The sequence below is a fragment of the Nycticebus coucang genome, chromosome 1 (genome assembly GCF_027406575.1).
Source record: "Nycticebus coucang isolate mNycCou1 chromosome 1, mNycCou1.pri, whole genome shotgun sequence".
Lineage (NCBI taxonomy): Eukaryota > Metazoa > Chordata > Mammalia > Primates > Lorisidae > Nycticebus > Nycticebus coucang.
This window is the reverse complement of record NC_069780.1, coordinates 109,139,561-109,144,758: the sequence shown is the minus strand read 5'-3', so window position 1 is coordinate 109,144,758 and position 5,198 is coordinate 109,139,561. Positions and strand designations below refer to the sequence as shown.

Here is a 5,198-nt window from a genome sequence, read left to right as displayed (position 1 = left end):
CTTTAGTAGGAATATATTTATATTGCAATATACTTTCTGGACACCATGTGGTGCTGTGAGGGAATTTCCAGGCTTATACCTGTTTCTCAGCTTAGATTGTTCTTGGTGGTCTTCCATTTACTAACGTGTCAATTAGACCCTACTTAACTGTTGATTCCACAGATCTCAAAAAAATATTCAGAGGCAGGTTTCACAATTCCCCCTGCAATAGTTCCCGTGGAGTGTTGGATATCCTGGGCCTGTTCCAAGTGTTGGACTACAACCCACAGGTAAAAATCAGATCACTGCACCTGGCCTGCACAGAGAAATGGCTGCACACACAGCCATCTCACAAATTTTATGACAATAGCCGCCTCCTATCTTGTAACTTTCCCCATGTGAATGACTCTCCTGCCACCAAACTGTGGCACAGTGGTTCCAGATGGGACCCCACTCTGGCCACCAAATTCCACTCCGAAGTCTGCACTTCACCATTCTTTCTACACAATGCCTAATTTCCCCATGAACTGAGAACTGTAAACTTTCTTGGGGGGAAAATGGCTGCTTCCTGCCGCCTGCCACTACTGTGGCACGGAAACTTGCCTGGCAGTCTCTGCAACTCTGGTTTACACTCCAAGTGCAGTAATCCATCACCTTGCTGCACACCTCTAACTGACACTCCTTATCAAAATTCCATGCCTGGAATGATCTAGCCCACTCACTCTTTGTTGTTCCAGGAGAGCTGGGCTAACTGCCTTTCCTGTCCACCATGAGGCTCCACCTTGCTCCATCAGTTTTGAAGCTAAGTTTGGCAGGATACAGAATTATAGGCTGAAAATTATCTTGGTTAGGATGCCGAAGGAGGATGACCATGCTCTTCTGGCTTGGAAAGCTTCAGTTGAAAATTCTGCTGTCAACCTAATGGTTCTGCCCTTGTAGGTCAATTGGCAATTATTCCTAGATGTTTGCAGGATTTTCCCCTTCATCTTGACTTTGGACAGGTTCATTATAATGTGTCTTGGAGAGGTTTTCAGAATTGACATGACCTGGAGTTTGATATCCATCTCAAAGGAGGGTGTCAGAATCTTTAGTAAAACTTGGGAAATTTTGTTTATAGTAGTCTCCAGCATGGCTTCCATACCTTTGGGACAATCTTCTTCCCATTCAGAGATTCCTATCATTCATATGTTTGAATGTTTCATGGCATCTTGTAGTTAAAGTTGCATGTGCTCACAGCTGCAAGTGAACCATTAGACAAAGGCTTACTAAACTTCAAACTATGCAGTTACATACTGATGTTTTCCTTAAATTAAGGCTTCATGAAAGAGAAATTTGGAGTATGATGATTTGTCTTTTTAGCTTCTGAATTATGCGTACTCTTCCCCAAATCAACTGGTCCTGGAATGACCCAGGACAAGCTGCACTAATCAGGGGGCAGGGCTGAAGCACAACCTCACTGGGAGCCCAGGCAGGTCTTCATCTACATCAGCGTCTGTGGCAAATTACACAGTGAGATCAACACATCTCCTTTCAGTAGAAGGTTTGAGAAGTTTATGCATTGTCAGCTTTAATCTTTTTACATGACCAAGCATTACTGGAATATAAAGCATTTTCACTACCTACACCAACATTGTTGACTCAATTCTATTCTTTTCTTTGATTGCATTTATGAAATCCAAGAACATGAAATCTTCTTTTTCATGTACAGTCCGTCTATTGCACATTGTAAATGACATTCCATTTCTGATTTTAGTCTTTCTTACTTCAGATACCTCCGTAAACACTGTAATTGGAATGGCTAAGTTAAGTAAACAATTTTTATAGGCTTCAAGTTGATGGCCACCAATTACTTTGATCATCTTTAAGCAACCAAGCCAGAAACTGCAGCAGTGAGTGTTCCTATCACACATACAATTTTACCAGATATTCACTTTATTTTGAAGCGGTCAGCTGGTTCAATGTTATACATTTTGGCATGAAGATTCCATGCAACACTGATGAAATCTGTGTCCATTACAATCATCATCTTTTTCAAATGAAAGCACTGCCACCTGATTGTCACTTTGGGTAGCTTCATTAGAGAAAATAGCCTTTTTCTAGCCTCTCATCTTCACTCTTAACCGGAACATAGTCTGGTTTCCTTGCACTTTCATCAGTTTGAACAACTTCATTGGATGGTTTGAATTTCTGAAACTTTACTTCTGTAATAATATTCAAGAGAGCATCTTCTAACAAGTCTTCTCCTGTAAATGGAATGCAATAAACAGTAGCGTACAGTTTTTCAGCATTCTGAAGGAAACTGAGGTGCAAAGATTCATGTAAATCAAATTTTGTTGAAGATGGGGGCCTCTTTGGTGATTGCCAAAACAAACTTCCATCTTTAAAGTATATCTACAGAGAAACAGTGAAGAAGCTGAAGAGCTTTATCGGTAAAATATTGTTTCAACCTTTAGTATTGGTAATTCTACGCACTGGGATTAATTTCTAGGTCTTTTGCTAAGGAATTTAATAACTTGAAAACAGCCTTCTAAATTGTGTCCATTTTGTATCTTTTGCAGGACTCCCCTTCTCTTTGCTTCTGCAGATGAATAGGCTTGCCAAAACTTGTTAAAATGAAGGCTTGTGGGAAAAGAAACTTTGAAACTTATCTCTTGGTCCACTGTATGGTATACTGAATGATGTCTGGAAAAGAATTCAAAGTACAAAACAATATTTCCTCTTCTGGGAGAGCCCAATGACTATAATAAGATTTTGTCAAGTAAAGTACAATAACTTCAGTGTTAGTGCCCATTGTTCTAGAATCTAAGAGAGGCCTCAGATTTGTTAAGCAATGTCTGTCTACATATCTCTTGGCTTCCATATTTTGTACTGCTGTGATAATTATATCTTGTGTGGTAGAGAACTCATCACTGTAAATGGCCTCACTTGCCAGACAGACTCTGTTCATGTGTGAATCTATTTTTAATTGAAAATTTATTTTCAGAGTTGCATCAGCAGTGTTATAATTCTTAGGTGTGATGAGGGTGGAACAGAAACTGTCTGTTTAACTTGGATTTTCTTTTTTTCTTTTTCTTGACAGAGTCTGACTGTGTTGCCCTTATTGGAGTTATGTTGCTTCACAGCTTACAGCAACCTCAAACTCCTGGGCTCAAGCAATTCTCTTGCCTCAACCTGCCAAGTAGCTGGGACTACAGGCACCCACCACAACCTCCACCCCTGGCTATTTTTAGAGATGGATTCTCACTCTTACTCAGGCTGGTCTCTAACTCCAGAGCTCAAGCAATTCACCCATCTTGGCCTCCTAAAGTGATTCACTTGAATTTTTCTATCAAGTCTGGGTCTGTAATTATAACACTCCCCTTCTCTTTGCTTGTGCCAAGACCGAGTAAAGCAAAATTTTTTTTTAACATTTCTCAGTGTATCACTCCACACTCTGCTAAGAAGATGTTTAGAACAGATCTAAGGCTTCTCTTAGATTCTGGAACAATGAGCAGTAAGGAACACACTGAAGTTATGTATCTCAGTTGACAAATCTTACAGTAGTCATTGGGATCTCCCAGAAGTATTTCTGATGTAGGCTCACCTGGTGTCCTACAGATCTCATCATGGAAGAAATTCTTAGCACTCAGATTTGCCTAGGCATTAGACAATATCTGATGCTTCAAGATATCACCATTGACACAAAGAAGAAAACTTTTCCGTCACAACTTTCGGTACTTCTTGAACAGCAACACCTCCTACTGCTGCAGATAGTGCGGCTAAGAAGCCTCAGGCAGCCCAGGGGAGCCAGCCCAGGATGTCAGCATCCACTTCAAGGTTCTCCTCCAAGGTTTCACTTACAGATGTTGCCAGTTTGAATAGTTCTTCTGAAACTTGCTGGCATCTGATATTTGGCTTATGGCTATACTTCTCCTGAAACAGGTCCAAGGCCCGCAAACCTGGATGAATCTGTAAAGGTGCCTCGGGTTTGCTGAAATCTGCTATAAGGCACTTTGGATATTTGATTTGCCTTTCCAGTGGTTCAAAGCAAAATGTCTTAGAAGTCTAACGTGGACAGCTATTCCACTATGTAAACATGGTTCCAGTTCTGGAGTTTCATCAATGCTAAAGAACATAGTGATACCACAGTTATTTGTTGTGTAGATCCATTTAAATCTATCATTTCATTAATCTCTCAAAATGTTTTTTTCTTTTTTTTATTAAATCATAGCTGTGTACATTAATATGATCATGAGTTTCCTGTCTCAAATTTGTGAAGATAATTTTCAAGGTGTGACAATGCCAAGATTAGCTTGCATTATGTTTGAAATGAAAAAAAATTTTGGCTGTTTTATTGTATCTAAAACTTCAAGATCATCGTCAAAATCATAAATAATCATGACCAAATCCCATGTATATCTTCAGTGATGAACTTAACTGTCTCATCTTGACTATTGTTGGTATATATAAAAGCTACTGACTTGAGAGTGTATGCCAGGATCCTTCCTGGCAAAGTTTATTAGGAAACCCTGGGAGTAGACTGGCATGGTATGGGAAATGGTATACTTGAAAAAGCAGGATCAGGAGGACTTTTCCTCAATAGGAAAAAGCAATCTCAGATTTCTTGCACAGCTTTTCTATACAGTACCCTGAAGGCATGATCTTGTCATAATTGTATAAGTTGATTAAAAACAGCTGAAGAGCAAAATAGCACTCTCACCTGTCTGTGCTGACCAAAGGGGCATGGCTCAATTCTGATCTGGTTCAAGAATCAGCCATAAGAGGAAACCGCTGGGGCCAGGTTTGCATTCAGTCCTTGACTCGAATGCAGTTCCTCAAACTGGGGGTCCTTGCCTCTCAGGAAGTCAGCTCCCAACAGCTCCCCCTCCCTTTCTTTCTAAGCACATACGGTGAAGATTGGCCTTTAATTCTTGGACTGCTATGAAGGCTTTCCAGAGGGCTGCAAGAAATACACACAACGAGATCAAAACCATTATTTCCAATCCAATAAGGGCATATATCACATAGGTGAAAGATGTTTATGGTATAATGTTAGTAAAAAACTGCTTTATAGCTGTGGCCATCTCTTATGGTGACAACATCTATAAATGGGCATTTTGAATAGACTGGATATGCAAATTCAAGGCAGCTATACCCACTGAGAAGTTACTAGAAGTGCAAATGCCCTACAGATGGCACTGGACACAGTTCCAACTCCAGTCAGTGGCATTGTGTTTATA

The 5,198-nt window shown here is 40.2% G+C and overlaps 1 pseudogene; it reads right to left on the bottom strand.

Annotated features, from left to right (window-relative positions):
- Nucleotides 1-1,406: 1,406 nt before the first annotated feature.
- On the bottom strand, nucleotides 1,407-3,389 carry LOC128590877 (ubiquitin-like modifier-activating enzyme 6; annotated as a pseudogene).
- Between the last annotated feature and the right edge of the window lie 1,809 nt (nucleotides 3,390-5,198).